The following is an 11607-nucleotide window of genomic DNA, read 5'->3' as shown; positions in this document are numbered from 1 at the left end:
GGGTGGAGAGGGGGTGGGAGCTCTGTTCCTGATCCTGGCTCTTCCATCCTGCCCCCCCCTGCATATAAGGACACCGTATATCGGCTCGGCGTGAAAACCGACCCGATATACGGTCGTCTAAATAAGCCCTAAGGCAGATATCAACTATGGTTGCAGATTTATCTCCCTCACGCATAAGATTCTGACGCAGTTCCTAGTCAGCAGCACTGCAGATAAGCTACAGGTTGTCCACTTCTCACCTGAAGGTATTGTAACCTTGATTCTAAGGTGATAAACAATTAATTTGCCTGTTAGAAGTGTGTATGGCCCATATAGGATGATAGTGTGGGCAGATATGAGGATGCATCAAAGGAATTTTAAAATGATAAAAAGAACATATCTACAAAAGAATCTGCTGACATTCTATTTTCCAGGCTGTCTTGATCTCAGGGGTAATACAAGCATGTGACAAGTTTAACGGAAGCCATTGCCATGTCTATGGAGGTTGTGACCCACTTGCACAGATCATTGAAAGGTCTGTGGGTGTGGCCTCTAAATTCTTGATTATTGGACATTTCTGGAATGACAAAAGTCATTTTATACGTTTATAAGAGTAGAGATCATTCGAGAAGATTAGGAGCCGAGAAAGTAATTGGGTGATGTGCATCTTAAATACATTTGCAGTAATGCCTGCAGATATCTACATTGTGCACAGAGATAGGGCATTCAAATGGCTTACATTAAATACAACAAGGCTCTATATTCACCTGTCATGTTTATGCTTCATATGATGATTTCTCATACATGAGCCCCTTAAAACACATCCACTTTAAGAGGGCAGTATATAATGGACAAAAAAACCCGATAATAACCGCCATGTGAAATCTACAGCAGATTGGTGCAGCAAAATAAGTTTTTCAGTATATTTTTAATTTATCCCATGCTTATGATAAGCAAGTAGAAGTTGCAGACTGATTAAACACAGGCAAATAATCACTACTCACCTACCGCCGGCGTTCCGGGTCTCCGGCACTGCTGCAGCCTGCCGCGTCCCTCCTTCACACAGACAGAGCATTTCTTCCTGAAAGCGAGGCTTGAATACCCCGCCTCCAGCAAGCTAATGCTCTGATTAGTTAATCAAGCACCGCGTCAGCCAATGAAAACCGGCGCTGGGTTAACCAATCACAGCCATTCAATATCATCAGCAGTGCATCAAGCCATCACGAGTATTAGACACCCCCCCCCCCCGAGCCAGCATGCAAGTTTTTTGACTTGCGAGCTAACCCGATTTCGTGCTCTTAAAACAGCAAACATTTGGGAGAGCCTGCTCGCAAGTCAAGAAGCTTGCAAGCTGAGTCCCTCATAAACCAAGGTACCACTGTATGTACATCTGTCCCATCACATTACTTTTATTTTGCAGAAATTCTCTCGTGTCCAGGGGGTCGGGTACTCAGGTCCCATAAATGCTATGGGAGACTAGTTAGACAGAAATTGGTAAGCTTACAGTCCCACCTGACAATCATATATTTTTTTTTAAAAAGGCTGTGATTCCTCTTACGCCTCACCTGAGTCCTGGTGACAGATGTATGTTCATTGTAAGCCGGTACTAGGAGCTAAATGCTAATGGAAGGACTTGGGGTAATGTTGACCCCTCGGGATGGGCTGCCAAAAATTTTCAGTAACAATTATAGAATGACGACAACTGTCTGCAGTTACATTTTGATTTTTTCCTTTCCTTTGGGTGGCCCCAAAATGTTTTGGAAATGGGTGGAGGACATTGTCTTCATTAGAATGGGCCTCCATCTGATGCCAAAACAGTTTAGATTCCATTACTTCGGGTCTAAAAGTGATGGGTATTTCCCTGAACTTTAAACTTTGGGAATGGACTCTGTGGATTAGTATCACATGGGCAAACTGTATTTTAATTAATTGATCATAGATAGTTGCAGCTAGGTCAGGGCCATAGAAATAAAAGTAGCTATGTTGAATCCTGCTATAATAGTTTCACATGGATTCAAAGGGGGGAGGAAATGGGAAGGGATAAAATCCATGTTACGTTAATATGCTGTGGGGCTCCAAATCAGAGCTGGTTATGCCGGCCACCATGAGAAAGCAATAGACACAGGCATCACGGTCGTGTCTTAGAGCAATCTGCCTTTATTGTGTAAATTGACTTAGTCTTATACAGAAAAAAGTAGGCGTATCAGTAGGTTAGTGTTACAGAGGTCGACCTGTTTTACTGGTACATAATTTTGTCATGTCTATAAACAATGCTTTATTTGTTTGTTTGTAGACATCGTGTCTGGTACCCTGATTATCATCACACTCTACATTCTAATTGCATGCCCTACCTAGACAGCAGTACAAAGCATTCCATACAACCTTTTGATCAGTGTAACGAGATAAACAGGATCTTTGGAGACATGATGGACACTTAAGATTACACCTCTACATAATGTAATTAAGTACTAGGCTAAATGTACAAGCATTTAGCAGACCTTTTCATAGGACACAGAATAGAGTGTACAATTTAGGCCTACAGCCTCCGGAAACGTATATTACAGATGGATGAAATGTATACATATATAAGTTTTCATGTTCATAACCCTCACAGTCCCCCATTTTGAAACAGTCCATCTTGAAAAGAGCCTTTGTAGTGGTGCTATCAAGGGTGCTAAGCCACCCTTGCCGGTCTTTCTATCCTCTTCGCCGGATCCCCACTGTTGTTGCTCTTTTACGTATGACTGTTTTAACGATATCGTAGAGGGAGTGATTCCAGATAATTTGCTTGTCTCCGTATCCCACAGAATGTCCATAAATTGCAAACACTCAAAAGAATGAACAAAAGAAACAGTATTAGTAATGGGCGAAACATAAAATCCATCATCTTTCCTGCAATAGGTGACCATTCAGTAAAAATATCATACCAGTTATACTCTGTGTCTACCTGGATCTCAATACCTAGGCTGACTAGCTTATCTCCTACCCATACATTTTTCTAATTCCATAAGGGAGAGGTTAGTAACATCCAAATGCTTTTAAAGGTGTTCAGTATCTATCATTAGTCTTACAATTCTACCCAAGGATACTGTCAGAGTTGACATAGGGATAGCATCTGGGTACCACTAGTACCTTAATGTTGCTTCAGCATCTGGCAAAAATGTGTAAGTTTCTGTAAACCAATGTATCACCGATATGTTCTGTATACATCCAGACAATGGAGTGGTGAGATTATACATACTGGTGGTTCCAGTTCGGTTGGCAACAAAGAATATATATTGGGGGCCAACTTCTATCAGCATATAGATGAAGCAGGTAACACCGTCCAATCACATATGCTGACTGAAGGCTGCTGGAAACATGGCTCATATGCGGCTGTACTCCGTCCGCATGCTAGGCCATCCAGTGTTTCTTCACAGTTCTCTATACCATGGGTTTTATTTTCACTATAAATCATCATACCTGTGAACTTGGGCAACCAATATTGTAAAGCATATAGAGGCGGTCCGAACACCACAGGTAGTACTACAGACTTACACATCAGGCTTGTGTCCTTTACATCATAAAATCATTTCCCCAGTGCTATACTCATCAGAGCATTCTATACTATCAGCCCCGGGCCGTATCCAAGATGCTACTGGAATTACATTATTGAGAATATTTCTCCACAATTTTTCATTATTTGTCATCACATCTGACTGCTTTGTCCCTCTCGTGAATCATATATACATATTGCAGGCTACATTGTGTATAGTTCATGAATTTACTCATATTTACAAACAAATCCTTTTAAACCGCAAAACCAGATTAAAAAGCGTTAATACATCCTTATCATATCCTAATGCAAGACATCGGGGGAGGAACAAGGAAGGCATGCATTGTGCCTGAACATTTATCAATCTAGAAACATCCTGTCCTACCCCAGCCATTTTATTCTTCATCACCTCTAAATCTATAGAGTTCAGAACCCCTACACCTGTACCAATTCCCCCTAATAGGGTATCATACCATTTTCGTTTTCCTCTGGTGCAGGGTTTCATTGCCTGAAGAGAAATATTATAATGCAATATGGTTTTCTGGCTCTTTGTGGATGATAAGGGGTGTCAAATGCCTGGGAGTTACCCAGGGCAGACATGAAGTGTTGCATTATTTCACCTGTGAAATGTGTACCTCTATCTGACTCGATTACCTCTGGTACCCCGTATCTGCAGATTACCTTATTCATGAGCTTCTTTTCGGTTACCTGCTCATTTACTTTTGTAACAGAGTACGCCTCCAACCTGAAAAACATCAACAACAAGCACATATTCATACTTCCCAACACGTGGGAGCTGAATGTTGTCAATTTGCAATCCCTGAAATGGGTAGAGTGGTCCTGGCAAGTGCCTTTGTGGTCAATTTACTTCTACCCTGTTGCTTACGGCATAGCTCATGCAAAACTGGACAAATGATGTAGCAGCTACAAAGAACCCAGGGGGCAACCCTTTCTCTCTCAAGCGTAGGTAACATAGCTGCCTTCGATAGGTGAGTCTTTCCATGGATCAGCTGGGCCATCATGGGGTACAGGGATCGTGGTAGGCAAGTTACTGACTGTTTGCCATACGCCACCCTGTTCTACTGCTCCCATATTAGTCCATTTATCTTTTTCTTCTTTGCTGGCTTGTGACTGTAATGTCTTTAGTACATCAATGTTCAAATTTTTATCAAAGTCCAAATCATAGTCTCTGACTTGTGCGGTCAGTATCTTCTTTTCTTCTTTCTTCCACGGCTTGAGGGCCGCTGTCTGCGTTGAAGTCTGCTAGGGCGTTGCCTTTTGCTTCTGCACTGTTGGCTTTAGTATGAGCTTTCACCTTCAGGATTGCTACTTTGTCTGGTAGGAGTAGGGCTTTCATAAGGTTCTGTACTGCTACACCATTCTCAATGGGTTGTCCTACAGAAGTTTAAAAATGTCTGGCCTTCCATATTGGGCCGTAACCATGATCTATGCCGAATACATACCAGGAGTCAGTGTAAATGGTTACCTTCTGTCACTCTACACGCCTCAGTGAGGGCCTTCAGTTCCGCTTCTTGTATTGAGACATGCGGAGGCATTCTGCTTTTAGAGATCTTGTTGTGTGAACATCTGGTGTGGAGTCGTCAATCACCCTGGTACCATCTATAAAATACAACTCAAAATATGTATTAACAAGGGGTTTCAATAACTCTTTAAAACTTAAACTTTTCTTGTTGCATCAATGCTAGACAATCATGCTGATATTCTATTCCAAATAGATCACGTTCTTATTTGCAAAAATTTTTAAAAAATAGCTGATCTGTAATACATAGATCACCTATGCATCCCCCTCCCCCATTTGAAACAGGATACTCGATTGGAAGAAGAGTAGCCGGGTTCACCATTGAAAATAAATATTAAAAGGGGGGGCATGAGCAAAGCACATTGCAACCTTATTTGACGAGCTAGAGACAGATGTTTAGGTTGTACTTGAGTAAGTATACTCTGGATGTCATGAGGGGTGAGAACCACTAGGGGGTAGTCCAGGACCAACTCAGAAGATTTGTCAACCATTGCTTGTACTGCTGCCACCGCACAGACACAGGAGGGGGCTCCTCGGGCTACCGGATCCAATCTCATGGAGTAATACCCAAGTGACCGTGGACGTCCTCCATGTTTTTGCGTCAATACTGCTGTCGCATGAAAGGCCAGGGACGGCAGTATGAGACAAGTCCCAAAAAGGTGCGAAGCTTTGGCAGCAGAAGAAGATACAGAAATGGCTTGAACTGCAGCCCTGCGTCGTTCTGTGAGATGTCTGCCTTCTTGAGCTAGACAACAACCTTTTGTTTACAAAGCTGTAATTTTTCCTTTTTAAGCCTTGCAGCCATTTTCTGCTAAAAAAAATTTTAGAAGAGAAATAGATGCAGATTGACATGTTTCAGATCCTCAACACAAAGCTGGAAAGTCATTAACATATTGCAACAGCACAGTCCCCTCAGGCGGAGTCCAAGCCTGCAGGACAGTTACATAAATGCCCTTTTGTCTGAAAAAGGGCCGGAGATTCAGACTGTCTCCACTCTGGTTTATTATCTATGACCTTAGGGATTCCAATAGACCTTCTACAAAGGCCATACTAAGTACATGTTTGCCCATCTTTTCTATGCCCCTATACCCCAGATCTGACTAATGTTGTTGAAGGCGGGCATAGAATTGTTTTACACTTTCTTCCTTCTCTTTGTGTGATATTAGAAAGAGACAAGGAGGATTCTCTCAATTTTTTTTTTTTTTTTTTCTTTTTCCCCAATGTTTCAGACAAATTAAAAATATTTTACCACTTCTCAATTCTCTATGTTTAATTTAATCCTAATCTGTGCCACAATAGTTTTTCACATAATTTTTGATTATCGTTCCCACTGCCTTCCCTGTTTTACATCTGCTCCTATTCCACCCTCCGCTCCCTGCATCTCTTTCTTGTCCTCATGCTTCCACTCACTAGCCTAGGATCTAGTGAGCATAGGCATAACCGGTTTGTGCCGAGGAGCTCCGCAAGCAGGGCAGCTCTCTCTCCAATCCGGGTTCTGTTGTCCACAATGCCAGCAGGTCCATCCCTCCAGTCCAATGTTTGACCTTGGAGTGGATGACTTGGCATAGGGTGGGGAGGAGACGGTTGGAATTGAGATGAAGGAGGGGGTGAAGATGGAAGAGGGAACTAACCCGACAATGAGAGAACATCTTTGAATTCTTTTCTCATTTCATTTTCAGCTACTGAACAGTATATATATATATAATACAACATACTTCCTGTATAGCCAAATATAACCAATTCTTAATTCAGATTTCTTTGCAAAGACAAGTAGGTCTTCTAAAGCCCAGTACTCCCCACCCTTTGAAATTTATCTTATCTTCTATAGAACACAGAAACTTGTCCAGACAGATAGCTGTATAACTGGTTCCACTGCCTGTGACTATCTTCCTGGGCTGTCTATTTAAGATTAACCCAGAATGTAATACACTTGCCCCCACCTTACAAAAACTGCAAATTCACACTCACTAAGGGGGGTTTTATTCATTCCTATACGGACTGATAATATGTGAAGTAGAAATTGGGATTGTATTTACTGTACACCAGACTTCCAATAATGAGCGAATTATGTATAGATAAGAAAAACTCTTAGTACCGCGGTTTTTACACAATTTGCTCAGAATAGGCTACCCAATGACAAACACAATACAACTTATGCCCATTTCTACCCACATACTGATATTCACCACACTGTGACCACTCAGCGGCCAATATATTATAGGGGGCTTTATTCCACCCTCGCATAATTAACAATTCATCGGACACTTCTTTGTTCTTAGCTACCGACATTTTCGTACTATTGCGGATTTTCTTAAACAGCGACATTTTCACACTAAGCCCGATTATCACAAGAAATTCTTCAACTATCAGTCTATCAAAATTTTCCTTTAAAACAAACTAGTGTATTACTCTCTGCGTAATCCTGTTCACAGCGCCATTTATGTATTGCTGCAAGGAGCAAGACTTAGTTCAAATTACGCTTTAAAGAGAGTTAGACACTATAAGAAAAAGGTTCATACTGTAGTTGATTGGGACCCTAATAAGTGGGATGGGGACCAATATTCATTTGCCAATTTCTTTAGCTATCTTTCACACCTTATCCTCTTTACCAGCAGTATGGACAATGGCTGGCGGTTTATGTACACCAAGAGGCTTATTGTTTTTATTCTTTCACACACATAAAACAATTGTTTGTTTCACTATTTTCTTATGCAGTCTTCCATACCTTATCCTCTTTACCAGCACTATGGCCAATGGCTGGCGGTTTATATACACCAAGAGGCTTATTATTTTTATTATTATTTTCTTTATACACTCTTCAAATAAAATACTGTTGTTCATTGAAGATGAATTACACTTTAAATAGAACTTTTGTTATTAATTTGACTAAAGTACTTATCAGGTATTTCAAGTACACAATTATCTCATATTAATATCTTAATTCAATAATATTCAAATTAACACAACCCAATATTTTTGAATTCCACATATTCCACGAATCTGTATATACATATATACACTGTGGTAATCCTGGGCTATTATCTCACACAACTAGTCTCAGGAATAAAATTAGATGCCCCTCCTTTGGTCACTCCATTTGTTCAAGTGAGAGACTTAACATGGAGTCTAAGAGTGACCTTCACTCTATACATTACCACAATATACATATATATACACCAACATTCACTTAAAATGGAGACACACTTTTCACCTAGGCTGGACTGTGTGTAGGGTGGAGCAAGACCTGTTCCTATTGTTCTTCCCTCCCATCTCCTTACATCACCTAGCTCCACCCCCTGTGGTCTGGCTCAGCATTTGGTCATTTTTGCTTCATTTCGTTTCTGGTTACCGGACAGTATACACCATATAACACAGTCTAACTCTCATACAGGTCCTTCCATTTATACACACACATAAAGACAAAAACATTTGCATGTCAGTTACTAAAGTGTCAGTACTTTTTTTAAGTGTCAGTACTTCCTCACTTGTCTAAAAGTGTCGGTACTTCCCAACCCTGCTTATTTCCCCCCGTCTCAACTACTTCTCTTATACCTATAAGAGGATCCCATCAGGGATTTTATCCCCTGAAAATTTTAGGCTTCCCTGGTACAATTTATACCATGCCTTCCAGAGATCGGCAAGCGGGTTTCATATTCTGTACTTCCTCACCCTGCATATTCTGTACACTGACCATGCAAAGTAACAAATAAAGACAATAACAGTTAAACACCCGCACAGCATATTCAGCCCACCATATGAATTCTTAAAAAGCTTGAAGATTTATAAGAGGCATGCACTTCTTACCCCTCGGACAGGAAAGGAGCAGCCAGGAAGCACGGATAGATTGTGGCAAGATAAAACCTTACCTTACTGCGCAGTTTTTGTCAATCCGTGGTTCCGAGTGGCTCCTTATCCCATCTGGGTCCGGGGGGGTTCGAGGTGTAGGTGGTCCTCTTGTTCCATCAAGCCCCGCGTTCGGGCGCCAATTATGTTAGGGATAAAATCCATGTTACGTTAATATGCTGTGGGGCTCCAAATCAGAGCTGGTTATGCCGGCCACCATGAGAAAGCAATAGACACAGGCATCACGGTCGTGTCTTAGAGCAATCTGCCTTTATTGTGTAAATTGACTTAGTCTTATACAGAAAAAAGTAGGCGTATCAGTAGGTTAGTGTTACAGAGGTCGACCTGTTTTACTGGTACATAATTTTGTCATGTCTATAAACAATGCTTTATTTGTTTGTTTGTAGACATCGTGTCTGGTACCCTGATTATCATCACACTCTACATTCTAATTGCATGCCCTACCTAGACAGCAGTACAAAGCATTCCATACAACCTTTTGATCAGTGTAACGAGATAAACAGGATCTTTGGAGACATGATGGACACTTAAGATTACACCTCTACATAATGTAATTAAGTACTAGGCTAAATGTACAAGCATTTAGCAGACCTTTTCATAGGACACAGAATAGAGTGTACAATTTAGGCCTACAGCCTCCGGAAACGTATATTACAGATGGATGAAATGTATACATATATAAGTTTTCATGTTCATAACCCTCACACCACTGACCAGCCTGAAAATACTCTATTTTTAAAAGCACTAGCTCCCACAGAACAAAATTGCATCTGAGCAAGATAAACCAATTACTAATGCAAGATTTGAGTTTTTGTAAATTGTTCCAGAATATCATGGTAATGAACAAGCAGAACAGGTTGTGCATTGATGACCAATATTGGTAAGCAGGAGAAATAAACACTCCTTGCATGTAAGCATCGACCTGAGGTACACTTTTGCATTCAATTTCACACCTTTTGTGGCGCAGTGGAAATTTAAAATTTTTTTTTTTTTTTTAAACCATTGGGTAAACCAATGTAGAACGCAGAAGCAATGTATTGTCGTCTTTATATAAGACCACACAGTTCTTCCTGGAGAGCTTTGTATGGTGCAGAGCATCGTGACTACAAAGACAGAGTACAGCAGCTTATATTTATTTCTTCTTGTTTTTGGTTTTCTTCCCCTATCCCTCACAGAGTTAACTAGTGGCCAAGGTTCAAGGTCAGTTTCTTCCTGTCACGACAGTTAATCTGTTGGTTAGGAAGGTCCCCTCCCGGTTTGAGTTTGTTCCCTTCTATGCGGTTATTTTTATTGTTTTGTATAGTTTAGTATGCAGTAGCGTGGTTTTCAGGTTAAGTATCCAGAGCATCACGTGCAGACATGGCAACATGCAAATATATATGTGTACCAGAAGTCAAGAAAAATAATAGAGGTACACATTTCCTTGGTCCTCTACTCAGTCAGACCTGTGCCTAATCATTTGACTGGGTTGAGACCCTGGGAAGTTCTGCTTGGTAGGGCCCCTGTAATAGACCTATACTTTCTCCAGTCCCAATTAGGTAAAACGAGAAAAGTTTAGTACTGTGTTAGCCAGTGTAGCAAAATGTGACTGTATATGTGTCTTCGGATCTCTTTCATTAGCCTGAGGAAGAACCCGAAGTAGGTTCAAAAGCTTGTTATGACATAATGTCTTTTGTTAGCTATCAGTAGATATCATATCTACAAGATTACTTTGTTTCACTTACTGAGACCGGTCACATTTTACTCCAGTCCTGGCATGAGAATCTTACTTCTCAGGTGATTATTTTATGTTAAGAGTTAACTGTCACTTATAAATGTGTTTTCCTCAGTTGCAGATCCAGACTTAAAGTTGTGTTTTAAGATGACTGGATTGTACTCAGGAGGACATATTGGGAAAAACGTTTGGAAGGGAGATTTGATGGACCATACCAGATCCAGTTGACGACTGCCACTTCAGTCCAACTGAAAAGAAAAGATAATTGGGCCCATACCAACCACTGTATGCGAGCCTCCATCCGAAAAAAAGAAATCAAATTCCTACTAGACTATGCATATCTTTTAAGTAATTGCAGTCCCATGGGTTTGGGCTTGAATAATATGTTAAAGAATAATATGTTAGAAAATAAATTGAGACAATTTATGTGTTAAAATCATGAGGTACTATGCTTTTGTGTGTATAACCCTTGTTGCCCCATTTGAAGGAGGTCAAGCTATGTCTTAAAAAATAAAAAACATTTTTGTATGTATTCATGTGTATATATTTCCCGAAAATGGTTACACATGGCTCGGTGACTCCTGGTTAGATCTCATCAACTGGAGCTCATCATGCCAGCTCATTTGTGCAGGAAAAAACTGTCACCATACACTGAATCCTTCCTAGAAAAGATGTGCATGTGCAGAACTCACTAACAACGTAGTGCCTCCATTTCCTAATCACATCCCCTATGTGGATTACAATGGGCTACCTAAAATAGTATACAGTATGTGCGATTAAATGGTAGAAAATTGGGCCAGAGCTATGCTCTGCCTCTTTAGATAACAAGTTGTCTAGAGCCCTAGATCACACGGTAGTAGTCATACTCAATTTTGTGTTACCGCATAATGGGGAGGTCTGAGTGCACACTTTTCCAGGGGAGCTGCAGATAATTGGCTGTAGACCATAGTAACCCTTATGTAATGCTTATGGACT

Source organism: Eleutherodactylus coqui, chromosome 1 (assembly GCF_035609145.1).
Source record: "Eleutherodactylus coqui strain aEleCoq1 chromosome 1, aEleCoq1.hap1, whole genome shotgun sequence".
Lineage (NCBI taxonomy): Eukaryota > Metazoa > Chordata > Amphibia > Anura > Eleutherodactylidae > Eleutherodactylus > Eleutherodactylus coqui.
Note: the sequence above shows the minus strand (reverse complement) of the source record.